Consider the following 14,530-nt stretch of genomic DNA (forward strand, 5'->3'; position numbering starts at 1 on the left):
TTTGAAGCCAGACAATGACTTGTCCTCTCTAGCTATGAAAGTCCTAGATGGCATCTTCTTCTGATATAAGGCTGTTTCATCTACATCAGAAATCTGTTGTCTAGTGTAGCCACCTTCACTAATGATCTTAGCTAAATCTTCTGGATAACTTGCTGCAGCTTCTACATCAGTACTTGCTGCTTCACCTTGTCCTTTTATGTTATGGAGTTAACTTCTTTCCTTAAACCTCATGAACCAACATCTGCTAGCTTTAAACTTTTCTTCTGCAGCTTCCTCAACTCTCTCAGCCTTCACAGAATTGAAGAGAGTTAGGGTCTTGCACTGGATTAGGCTTTGGCTTAAGAGAATGTTGTGGCTGGTTTGATCTATCCAAATCACTACAACCTTCTTCATAGCAGCAATGAGTCTGTTTTGCTTTCTTATCACTTATGTGTTCACTGGAGTAACACTTTCAATTTCCTTCACGAACTTTTCCTTTGAATTCATGATGTGGCTAACTGTTAGGTAGAAGGGGACTAGCTTCAGGCCTATCTCTGCTTTCAACATGCTTTACTCACTAAGCTTAATCAGTTCTAGCTTTTGATTTAAAGTCAGAGATGTGCAATTCTTTCACTTGAATACTTAGAGGTCATTGTAGGGTTATTAGTTGGCATAATTTCAATATTATTGTGTCTCAGGGAGTAGGGAAGCTTGAGGAGAGGGAGAGAGACCAGGGGAACAGACAGTTGGTTGAGCAGTCAGAACATACACACGGTATTTATCTACACATTATCTTTGATACATGTATTATTTATAAGTGTGCTGCTTAATAGCCAAACGTTTGAGAATTTTCTAATAATTAAAAAATTAATATCTAGGTTAATTTCACTGTGGTAAAAGAACATACTATAGATACTATCAATCCTTTGAAATTTATTGATATTCACTTTATGGTGTAATATGGGTAAATATTCCATGTCCACCTTAAAAAGAATATGTATTTTTACAGTTCTACAGCTGTGGGTGCAATGTTCTATAACGTCAATTAGGAGAAATAAGTTAATCGTGTAGCTCAGGTCTCCCATGTTATAATTTTTAAGGCTCATTTCCTCAGTGATTGAGAGAGGTATATTAATATCTCCAACTATGCTTCTGGGTTTTTTTTTTTTTAATTTCTACTTTTAGTTATGTTGATATTTGCTTTATATATTCAGAGGCTATGTCTTAGGTACATACAAATTTAGAATTATTCTATCTTCCTGATGTATTTCTCATCTAATATTATGAACTACCCCTCTTTATTATTCATCTTTACTTAAAATCTACTTTTCTGATATTAGTCTATCTACACCACACCAGCTTTTTTTTTTTTTTTGGTTAGTGTGTTTTTTTGTTGTTTTTTTGGGTTTTTTCGGGGGGGATTTTTTTTTTTAAATTCAAACAGAAAGTCACAAAAATTATAATCATCCTCATCAGTTCACTCAGTCCCATGTAATTCATTTTTTTTTCATCTTGATCTTTTGTTAGCACTTTTATGAATTCATCAGTTTTTCATTAGAGTTCTGAAAATGCTTATTCATTCAGTTCAGCAGTACAGTTACCAGAAACCTGTACTTGTCAGAGTCTTTTCTATGAATTCCTTGAAGATGAACCCCTTTTATAGGAACATATTTGCAAAAGCATCAGAGTACACCCAGAACTGTCTGTAAATGACAAAAGACTTAAAAATGACCACAGTTAAAGATTTGATGAAAGTTCATAATAGTGCAATTGACAAGGAAATTTAGTTATTTCTGAGATATATATTTTAAAGTAATAACTAGAATTATGACTTATAACATTATACCAGAACATATATAAGATTTTTAGAAATTTCACGTAATGTCTGAAACATTTATGTTAACATATTTCCATACAAATAACCCAATGAAAGTTTAGTATTAGTTGTTTTGTTTGTTTTTTTATACTGCAGGTTCTTATTAGTCATCAATTTTATACACATCAGTGTATACATGTCAATCCCAATCGCCCAATTCAGCACACCACCATCCCCACCCCACCGCAGTTTTCCCCCCTTGGTGTCCATATTGGTTAGTGTTTGAATGGTATGTCTTTAATGGTATATTGTTTCACTCTATCTATAAACTTACATTTAAGTTTTGTCTTGAAGCTGCATATAATGAGGTTTTAAATTTTTATTCAATCTTACAATGTTTGTTTTCTAACTGGGACATTTAGTCTGAATAAATTTAATGTAATTACTGACATATGTGTTTATAACTACCATCTTAGTTTTTGTTTTCTCTATGTTCCACAGATTTTATGTTCCTTTTTATCTTCTTTCTTGTTTCATTTGGATAAATAAAGTAGTTTGGACTATTCCATTTTCACTCCATTAATTGTTGGTTATATATAATTTCATAGTTCTTTCATTAGTTAAACTAGGTATTATAAAATGGATTCTTGATTTGATAGAGAACAATAAAATTTAGTATTGATACCAACTTCTGATTAACACACAGATCTTAGAAAATTTTAACTGTGTCTTCCATCTCATGACTTTTATATAATCACTATGCATTTTTAATTCTACCTACATTTTTAACCCCACAAGATATTGATACTATTAATTTAGACTACCCACATATTTGTGGGGTTTTTTGTTTGTTTTTCATGCTTTTCTACATTTTTATGTTTCTATCTGACTGAAAATATAACTCCTTCTGTCAACCATTACCACCTTACTATTTCTTTTATTAGAAGTCTGCTGCTGGCTAATTATTTTAGATTTTGTTTGTCTGGAAATGTCTTTATTCCACTCTCATTTTGGGAGGATATTTTCACTTAATATAGAATTCTAACTTGACAATTTTTTCTTTTAGCACTTTGGAAATGTCTTCTTTTGTGTTCTGACTTCCATTATTTTTGCTGAAAATTTGCTGTCAGTCTTGTTGTTGCTTCTTTGCAGAATTCTGCCCCTCTCCCAGCTGCTTTTATATTTCTCTTTGTTTTTGGCTTTCAGCAGTTTTGCTACTATGAGCCTAGACTTGTGTTCTGTTTTTATTTATTTTTAATTTTATACTTATCCTGTCTGGGTTTAAATAATCTGTAGCATGATGTTTTCTTCAGTTTGGGAAAATTCTTGGTCATTATCTTTTTAAATATTGCTTTTGTTCCATTCTTTCTCTCCTATTCACTAAAGCTCTGATAACACGTATATTAGATTTTGTATGTGTTACCCATTTTTATTGCTCTCCATGCTTCAGTCTGAATATTTTCTATTGACTTGTTTTCTGTTTCACTAATTCTCTTTTCAGCATGTTTTATCTGCCATTCAACCAATCTATTGGTTCTTAATTTCAATAATTTTTCAGTAACAGAAGTTCCTTTTGATTCTTCTTTTTTATAGATTCCAATTCTGTGATATTCTTCATTTTGTGTAATTTATCAAACATATTAATCACCATAATTTTAAAGTCTGTGTCTTAATACACCAATATCTGGATTGTCTATGGATCTGTGTTATTGTAAGCTTTTTTTTTCTTTTGAATTTTCGTATGTAGTACGGTGTCCTTGCAGCCTGTTAATATTTTATTAAGTGCCACTTACTGTGTATGAAATCTGTTGAGGCTCTGGATGATGTAATCTACATCCAAAGAGGTTCTACTTTGCTTTATCAGGTAGTTAGAACAGAGGTATATCACCTTAGTCCAGTGTAGAATGAAGCACATTTAAACTGAGACATTTCTGAATTGCCCTTATTCCCAGGATGTGGCCATTCAGTGGTACCCATTGAAATCCAGAGATGTTTGCCCAAAGTCCTTCTCTCCCTGGAGGATTCCAAACTCTAATTTTGTCTCCCTGGCACCAGGAGACTGTCAAAAGCTCTGCCCAGTATCTTAGCCTCTGGGCTGCTGATTACAAATTGTCAAATGCCTCAACTGAAAAAGTCATGTGGAATTCTCAATTGATTTCTCTACACTTTCCTCTCTAGGATTCTGCCCTCTTATGAGCTTCCTTGAAAATTCTAAATTCCAATTTTTATCTCCCTAAGCAAAAAATTTTGCTCAGATTCTTCTCGTAGCTGATATTTTCTTAGTTTATATTCTCTTACCTCTTGCTGCTCATGCATCAGCAAGTGCCTCAAGTAGAAAAGTGCTGAAGACTTTGAAGTTTAACTTAATGCATTCCCCTTTTCTCCAGAACCACTCTTATTTACCCTGGTTGCCTCATTAGCTTTCCAATGCCTTCAAATGGAGTTCTAAAACATTTATCCAGCTTTTCTAATTGTTCTCCATGGGTGGCTGGATGTGATACAAGCTAGTCTGAAGGGAAGCTGGTAATAATAATAATCATATATCATAAAAACCTCTAATCTTATTGCAAGTATTAAATACTCAAATTTCTACAGAGATTGGGCAGGTAAAATAAATGGGGAAAGTGTGCCAGGTAAGGATGTCAAAGTGCAAACCACATACATACCCTGTCTAACTAGGGAAGTGCTGTGTATTTTCCATCATTGGACTTACGAGTTGAAGCTGGAAATGTAGACATTTATGTATAATCTTCTGTATTTTAAATATTGTCAGCTTTAAAAAAGTTTTTCAACCTGGACCTAGCAATTTATCTCCAGATTACATCTAACCATAAATAGATAGTTGACAAGCTCTTTCAATTTTTTTTTTTGAAAATCTGTTATTTACTAGACTACATCCACATTTGAATTTATTCAAAGACTATTTTTAAGCACTTATTATTCACAAAAATCTGACCTGGGTTTAACAGGAAATATATAATTAACAGTTTGTTACTTTTTGGAATTCACCAATAAGTAATGACTTAAAATAATATAATTCAAGAAAAAAATAAGCACTCAGTAGACGATCACAGGTATGAAGTTCAATGGAAATTTGGAGAATAAAAAGATCTCTTCTGGCTGGAGAGCTAGGAAGAGATTGGAAGTGAGTAACATTGTGATAGAACATCAAAAAGGAATGAACTAGGCGAAGGTAGGGAGTCCAAGAGAGAGCAGGTTGCTTTGGGAAATGAGGAATAAAAGAAACTAAAGATGCACTTCTTCACTTCAGGAGGATGACAAACAAATCTGAGTTTGGCCTTGTACTCCAGAGCAAATCAGCCTAAGCTTAATTCCTATAAAGAATCATCAGTGTCTTTATCAAAGTATGCGAGAGAACCACCAAAGCACTGCTGCTGGGTCAGTTCCTCAGTCTCATAAACAAGCTCCTGTGTACGTAATTATAACTAATATATGGGCGGAACGGACAGGGATGAACAGATGTTGGAACCAAATGAGGATACACAGAACACACCAGTGTGGTATAAAAACCTGAGTTTATATGGTGCAGCTGGCTGCATTGAATGCTTTTTAAAAAATTTATTTACAAAGTGTGGCATCTGGCCTTCTATTGTCAAACCTCAATTTTTCTTGCAGATCATTTTCTCCTGATACAAAGGGGCTCTAGCAATGCCGGTAAGAGACTTCACTAAAACTCTCTGAAAAAGAAAGCCTAGGAATTAGAAAGAAGGGTGACCCAGAGTTCCCATCAGAGCTAAACGGGCTGAGTTTTATTTGTCTACATTTCAAATCTGGGCTCTGTGAGTCTCCTAAAGCTATTGAGAAAGCCAAGGTCTATTTTGGCTGTGTCAGCATGATGCTAGTCAAGCGGGTTAATGGATTTTCCCCCCACTGAGGTGTCCACAGAGGTGGTACTATATAGAGCTAAGCAGGAAGTCACAAGATGTAAGAAAATATATGCCATTAACAAGAGTGAGATCTGACCCAAATATACCTTCAACTCATTCTAAATGAGCCCCTTGGAACCATCCTTCCTCGATCAGTAGTTTTCAAACTGCCTTTGTGAATCCAGGGGTTATAGAACCTGCCACAGAATCACAGAGCTTCTACATCAACACGGCAGCTTTATGGAGGTCATCACCAAGAGTCACAGACTTCCTGTTCTCCAGTGTTTATTTTGCTTTTATGATACCTCGTTTTTAAAAACTTTTTCAGTTTGGAAACCCATGAAACTTCCTTAATCCCCAGCCTCATGGTGCTTTGGTGATTGGCTTGAGAAGCAGTAAAGTATCTGGGTTAAAACATAAAACTCTACATATAGGGAGCCTGAGTTCAAATTTTCTACCAAGCTGTGTTGATTAGGGGAATTGTTTAGCTTCCCTAAAACTCAGTTTTTTCACCAACACCAGGGACTAACTGAAACAATGTGTAGGAAGCATCTGGCATAGTGCCTGGCACACAGTGTTGACAAAATAATACCTACTATTTTTAATCCTATCTCCTTCTGTGCATCAGCTATGATAGAGTTGTAGCTGTATGCTTGCTTCCATAGCTTATTTATCAAGTTCACTGTTTTATAAAACAATTTTCTTTTAGCAAATTCCTACTCCTGCTCGCAAACTCAAAGTGTTGCCCTTTCTGAGAAGCTCTCCTTGCATTCCCCTACCTTCCTGAGTTCATCAGTTCCTCTGGGTCTCCACGACAGAGCAGGCATATTATGCATATGCGCGTCCCCATCCCAACACTCACTAAGGGGAGCTTTTCACCCTCCTGCAATTATTAGTGTATATGCACATCTTCCCTCCTTGACACGAGCTCATCCATCCATCCATCTCTTGCTTTTGAATATCCTGCCCCCTGAGCTGTTTCCAGGGCAAAGTCAGGTTCTAGAAATGCTATAATGTAGACGTGGATGGGAACAGTAAGCTCTCAATGAAGTGGAAAGGTCTCTTGCTGCTGCAGACTCACACACTGGACAGTTTTATCTTCTCATAGCCCATTCACATATGTTCTCTTAGCTGTGCCTCCTATATAGCTTTCAAAAACAAGACGTGGACTGGAGCAGGCCAATTCCCTATTTCGTCCGCTCACCCCACTGGTGCGTGGCATCTGGGGGCCTCCTCAGCTGCCCACAGCATTAAGGAGCTGGACCTCCTGACTGGAAATATTACTTCTCCATAAAGAAAATATTTTTCAAATCAATTAGAAGCTTCTGTGACCTGAAGCAATTTAGGAAATTAGCAAATGCTCCTTGTTCCTCCCACAGGCTATATTTTATTATTGGATTAATGTGCAAAAAGCCCCTATTTTGTAGCACCAAATATTTACTTTGGAGAAGTTATCTGGTTTTATCGTGGATTTGCCTTGTACTGTCAACAAATTACTGCAGTGTTCATAATGAACTATGGAAGTAAAGAAAATATAGACAGGGCTAGAGTCACTTGGAAGCAAATTTTTGCTATTCAGGAGGGGATCAGTGAAGAGTTAACATCCGGTCACCCACTGACTACGTCTTGTGACCTTATCTCATAAAGCATGCAGAAATTTTATTTTTATTTTAAGCATATGGTCTGCTTTAAGAGTATGGGCCAGATGTCTATTGCCAGAGTTCCATCTGGGGGCTTCGTTCTATATCATAGAGAGCAATCATAACTTCTCCACTAAGCCAGGGAGAACAGTCAAATAACAACAGTGGTGAGGCCATGGGGTGCGGGACCATGGTTGGGACGCTCCTGTGTCTCTATTCAGAAAGCACCTTTCAGGAGCTGCCTACACAGTGCAATCAATTCTCCATTATTGGAAAAAATATTTAGGAGACCAAAGTGTGGTATTGACTCAGTTCTCTTATTGATACCTCCAAGAATACTTGGACAAGAGGAAGAAACAATCTTCCCTAACAGGTGGATACTTGATACCGAGGATACTTGATACTTTTGTACCCGCTGCTACCCCACGATTCTACACCTGAAATGGGAATCAATGTGAAAACTGTCCATTTGTCCATTCAACATGGCAGCCTTCTTCCTGTGACACAGTGGCTGGTATGGAGACATTCTCTATACTATGTTCTTAGCTTTCTTTTCACGTGTAGAGTAAGGTTTTTGAGAAGTCTGTTGAGTATCTCTCCCAACCCCTACTGCCCCTGACTGCTTTTCTGCTCTGTCATCACATCCTTGTCTAAGCTCATGTTTTACAAAGCGATTGTCCTTTTATTGCCCTCAGCATGCATCCTTGCGGCTTTCCATTTCCTACACTGCTTCCAGAGCACTGGCTTTGAAATGCAAATCTAGTTTTCCTGCTCTGCAGATGAAGACAGTCATCCTTAACCAGGCCTACCAGATCCTGTATGCCAGCTACACTGCTCTCTGTTCACCCAACCAGGTCTTCTTCCAGACTCCAGAATGCCTCCTTTTCTTCTGCCACTGAGCCTTTGCCCGTGCTGTGCCTTCTGCCAACCATGCCCTTCCTACTCACACCATGGGACCTAATTAACATCTACTCCCCACCAAGACCAGGTCAAATCCCCTCTGCAGCATTTTACCACAGTTGGAATTTTACATTCATGTGGTCATTATTTCCTTAGTGTGTGTCTCTTCTAACACACGAGCTCCGTAAGGACAAGGACTTCATCTTTTCTCTTCCTTCTCATCACTGCATCACCAGGGCAGAGCACAGTGCTTGCCGCATAGTAAGTGCTTAATATGTATGTGTTGGAAAGAATGTATGATCCCCAAATGTGAAGCTGTGAAATAAAAGCAGGTTGCTTTAACTCAAAAAAAAAAAAAAAAAAAAAAAAACAGAACAAAACACCTTGTATACAGAAGAAAAACAAACAACCATGGTCAATATTATTCCAACGTAATTCTATTAAAAAGTAATAGATTCTGGTCAAGACACTGCTTATTGCCTTCGGCAGATCTGAGTTGAAGGCTTAATAAAGAAAAATGAGCAGACAGGCCCTGTTTTCTAGTACTTTCCAGTGTGACAATCATACTGACAAGGGTTTAGGACTCATGGAAGCAGTACTCAAATGAGGTACACCTCTTGCCCATAACTGAAGGAAGCTTGGCTGTGTGGTAGAAACTCCCTGGAGGGCATGCAGTACTCACATTGCCCAGTGAAGATGCCATTAGGATTTTTACAGACATCCCAGTTCTCTTCTCTTGGGCACATGAAACTAGATGTGACCATGTAACTTCCTTTGGGTGATAAAATGTAAGCTGAAGATATTCTTGTCGTGTCCGGTGGAGGCTTAAAGAATCAGAGCATGATTCTTACTTTGACTGTCATAGAAGCATATGAAACCTCTGTCTGCCTAAGCCCCTGAGTCACTACGACAAGCAGAGTCCTACCGCTAACCTGTGGTGGACTCGTACTGATAAAAAAAATGAGCCTTTATTGTGTTAAACCACTGAGATTTGGGGCTCTAGACCATGCTAGGTGATGCACCCCATTAGTCCTGCCAACATGACTGCTCAAATCAGACGGACACGCTGAGGGAAGAAGCAGAATGAGAATGTGAGAACGGGCACAATAGTAGGAGGATGGAAAACCTACTGAAAGGAGACATGCAGAATGGATCTGGGAATTCATTCATACTCATAACTGAATACGTTGGGTTGGTTCTAGAATTCTGCCTCAGTGTACAGGCTGTGGAGTAGTGCAAGGGCAGGGCTGGCCAAAGGCTTATGGTTGGCTAGAAAATGAAAGACAAGAGAACCAACACACACACACACACACACACACACACACACACACACACACGTTTTACAATTTGCTTCCATCCCTCTACTCCTTCACTTTGGCCACAGCAACCATACAAATATCTACCCCAATCCCTGTCCCCACAAAGTGAGAATCCAAAAATACTTCTCTAACCTCAAACCCTTAATGCCCTTCCTCCCTGCTTCTGCCGTTTCATCTCACATCCTTAATTATGAAATCCACAGATTTTGAAAAAAATAAACTAATTTATTAAGAGTTACTGGTATTCAATAAACTCTTCTTTGTGACTTTTTACATTTTCCAAAATTTCTGTAATTAACACTTTTATAATCCCAGACCAAAACCAAACAAATATCACCCATTTAAAATATGTATCTAAACCGACTTGCCCATATTCAGTTGCCAAGGCCAACCTCAGGCTATAAAATCAACTACAGCAATAGCACACAAACCACATCATAGTGAGGAATAGCCAAATTCTTGCCCATAATACTCCCAATTAAGATCGTGTCACAACAGGATACCAGAGGACAAGTTTGCAATATTTTTTAACTGTGTTGAGCTACCGTCAACATTCTGTTAATTTCCCTCAACTCTCTCCAGCAAGTCTGCTTCACGGAGGGTGTTTCCAAGCGGGAAGATAAAGAGCTGAAAATATTAGACGAGTCTGACCCCAACTAGAGCACAAATTATTTTTACTTATTTCTTCAGGTGACAAGGCTTGGGATTAAACTGATGTAATAATAATTGTCTGTGGTATCTTTCATATTCAGTGAATGCTATAGGACGCACTGGATCCAGCTGTATATTCGGAAGAATACCATCCCTCAGTTTGAAACCAAAGTAGCCGGCATCTCACATTTGGGACATTGATAAGAAATAATGATTCATATTTGTACGGCGCTCTTTATGGTCTGTTGCTTTTTTTCCCCTTAAGTGCCTTTACATCCGTTGTCTTGATCATTACTTTCATCAGCACCGTTTCATAAGCAAGGCGAGTATAATTCCTGATTTATAGGTGAGGAGGCTGGAGCCCAGAGGGATTAGATGGCTCATCTAAGTGAGAATAACAAGTCAACAGCAAAGGAGACTCAGGAACTCAGGTTACTGATCCCACTGCTTTTATAATATTCTCAGCTGCTCCTACTGGGTCCCTATGATATGCCCTATGATGTTAACTCCTTCAATGCCCACAGCGACCACATGAGAGAAATTTTATTATCCTCAAAGTAAGCGTGAGTAAACTAAGGCTGAACTGAACGGAAGGAGGAATGTAGACACAGCCCCCCAGCAGATGAATCTCACACCCAGACCAGTCTAACCCCAAAGTCCACACTCTCTACACGACACTGGCTCCCACAGGAGAGAACACTCGTATCGATCTGAGAAGCTGACGTGGCAAAGATGAGCACTAGATGCTTTCACACAGTCCATACTGGTACTGCAAATTAAACCACAAGGACCGAAGACTAAATGTCACCTAGAAAGGTACCACAGGAAAAAAAAAAGACGTAGGACTTCTACTTAGCAATGATTTTGCTTAAGTTTATTTATTTCCAGACAATCTCCTGGTTTTGTGTACTAGAAAGGGCTGGAAAAGAGAAACTTTGGGTTAAACTGGAAGGAAAAAGGTAAATGGATACTGTCGGGCTGGTATGGTGAATGTTGGTTGGTTTTTGCCCTGCAGGCTGGGGAAAGACAAGGAAAGTTGATGTAAAAACCTGGAGATTATATTCCTGTGGAGAGTGGGAGAGGAGAGTCCAAGTGAGGGGGGAAAAAAGGGCTACCAAATTGAGGCCCAGGGCTTGGAAATTTTCTACAACCCTATGCACTGGGGTAGGGGATGGCCCATGGGTACACAGGCCAGAAGTTTTGTGTGTGGCAGGGGCAGGGTGCTGGCTGTGATGGAGAATGCTGGAAGCCCGTCCAATCTGCCTCCTTCTCCCTTCACAGGATTAGAATTGCAACAAGGCTCCCCTCTGCTCAGCCAGACCACATTTTCCAGACCCCTTCGAGTCTCACCTGCGGAACGTGACAGGAAGTCATGTGTCTGGTTCTGGTGATATTAGATCTGCTTCCTCTACACTTTCTTCTTCCTACTGGTTGGAACCTGAATATGGTAGCAACCCAGCTTCACCCATGAGATGATGACAATGCCCCGGGGTGAAAAGGAACAGTGATTTGGCAGGAACCAGGGTCCATGCATGAATATGTGGAGCAGGGCTGTCCTACCAAACCAGACCACTCACATGGGGCCTGGTACGTGAGGGAGAAATAAACTCCTTTGTTCTTTATGCCTCTTGTGTCGTTGGGTGTCTTGATTACAGTAGCAAAAGCTGACCCTAATTAATACAGAAAATTGATGTAGGGCACTCAAAAATAGTCCTCTATTACACATCTTAAGCATCCAAGTTACTTCCCACAAATGGACCAGAAATTCATAAACAATACTATAAAGCACAGACTTTGCTCAAAGAGAATGTAACTCTCATGAATCAAATCACAGGAACCTAAGATCACCTCTTGATCAAGAATTCCATTCCGGGTTTGACCTAACAAGCATGCAATAGGCAGTATGTCCTATTTGTTTAAGAAGTATGTTTTGTCCTGATAATCTCCTCTTTTAATCACTGTTTTCATGCCACCTTGTAGTAAAGGCCATTAGGCAACTTGAAGCCGTCTTGTGGGCGGGCTGACTTGAGAATTTCATCAGTCGTAATTTTTTCTCAAAATAGCAGTCTGAACCACAAACTGAACCCAAGTTTTATTTATCCTAATGTTACTCTGTAATAAATCTATTTTGTCAATCCATTTTTAAAATATTATTTATTAAAAATAAAAGCATAAAATCAATTTCTTAAAAATATATGAAGACATAACAGTCACAAAATTCCAAGAAGTCAAAATTATGCATCCATTTTCATGTCCATACCCCTATGTTCTATCACAGGCATGTGCCCTCTCTCCCCCTCCTCATCTTTTCACGGTCTCTTTCGGGTTCTGGAAAGAAGGCTACTGACTGGTTTAAAGTTCCTAGGACACAAGATGATTGAAACAGTGAGCATTTAAAATTCACATTTGCAAGGTGAACATCTGGAACGCATTCAAAAGAGGGAAAAATTATGAAATGAGAGTATTATTAATAGCTAACATATTGCAAGACATGAATCAATGGACAACCTGTTTCCTAGATTCTTTTGAGGGAAAAAATATTTGAAAGGAAAATGTACAAGACTGAAGAATATACTACTACCATGGAAGGAAATATGATTTACGGAATCACCTTTCAGAGGTAAACTTGTCATTTGTTTAAAATGCTGATAATGTCTGCACTCTATTCTTTCCTCCTGCTTTATGCGATGCTGAGGGAAGATCTGTGTAGTTAACGAGGAGTTTTTTCTTCACCAGGGAAGTGGGATTTTCACACTTGCACTTTGTGGTAGCGAGTCTCAGCCCTGCAGTTTATTTTTGTAATAATTAATAAAATATCACACTTCCTGGCTTCCTTGCCCCTGCCCAGAGAAGGGCTTGCTGCCACCTTTCCGGGTGCTGTCGTAGGAAATGAAGTGATGTTACATGAGGATCCAGCTTAGGAAGGAAAGCATAAGAAGGTCCTTGTGTTCAATTGAGTGCTTTCTCAGTGACAGCTTCATCAAAGGGTGACTCCAGTGGATCCCCAAGTGTGTAGTACGGTAGAGACGGAGACTGGTATTTATAGCTCCAGGTGTTGACATGCTCAAACAAACTCTGTCTATTTTATTAAGAGAAAAATAGTCCTCTATTACTCTTATTTTAGGTGTAAGGAAAAGGAACTCAGTTGCAATGAATCTGGCAAATGTGTCTCAAACTAAATACAAAAAGCAAAGGATTCCCTTTCAGGAGTAGAAGAGTCATTCATCCATTTAACAAATATTTATTGAGTGCCGACCAGACTCCAGGCACTATTCTTGGCATGGGTGATATGGCTGCGAACCAGACAGACAAGTCCTACCAAAAAAAAAAAAAAAAAAGAAAGAGGCAAACATAGCTTGGGGAAAAAGATATTTAAGCATCCCAGGTATGAGTCACTCTGAGGACCAAATCACTTTGTTAACACTCAGGGAAATCTAAGAATGGTGTTCAAGACTTTTCACATCCTATCTGGCGGGCGGCCAAATCCACCTCCCACTAATCCTGCACCATCTCCATCACCATCACGATCATCATCATCTTTAGCAATAAACACGATAGTAAGGTTTCTTGACTACAGGCCAGACATGAAACTCAATGCTGTATGCGTTTCACAACTTTACTCTTCACAGCAATCCCATGAGTTAGGTGGTATTATTATCCCCATTTCACAAATGAGGAAACTGAGGCAGAGATATGTTAACAATAACTTTGCCCCAAGTCACACAACTTATAAGTGAGAAGCCCAAGATGAGAACACAGGCAATTGAGTTCCTGAGCTAACTTCATAGCCATTCTTTCTCTACGATATGCAGAACAGATCAATCCACAGTGAGTCATGCATTTTCCTCTCCCTGCATGGTGGTCCATGCTGTTTGCGAAGCCCTGGAAAACTTTTCCTATCAGGACAATAGAGAAAGCCTCCCCCTATAGCCAAGATCAAAGAACGTATATGCGACTGAGGACCCACACAAGTCCTCTGGTCCTCCTACTTCTGATAGAACACAAAGCTCAAAAGCAGTCCATGCGCTATCCAGTATGTAGTCTATGAAGGAAAAGAACGGGTCTGAAGGTCATATTAAAAGTGAGAGAAGGTTCTGCCCCAAAACTGAAATGAGAAAATGAAATATGCAGCTTTTCATTTGAGTTAAATCAAATAAATATTTGTTCACTTCATGCTGCCTGGGAACCCACTGCACAGGTCTTCAAGTAGCTTTCAATTTTAAAGAGAGAAGACATACTACAATAAAAACAGGACCTCTGCCACCTTGCATTTAGTAAGCCCTTCCTTAATGTCTTCATGAGCATCATTTTGTTGGAAATTCAAACACTCTGGGAGGT

The sequence above is a fragment of the Balaenoptera physalus genome (genome assembly GCF_965194825.1).
Source record: "Balaenoptera physalus genome assembly, chromosome: 19".
Lineage (NCBI taxonomy): Eukaryota > Metazoa > Chordata > Mammalia > Artiodactyla > Balaenopteridae > Balaenoptera > Balaenoptera physalus.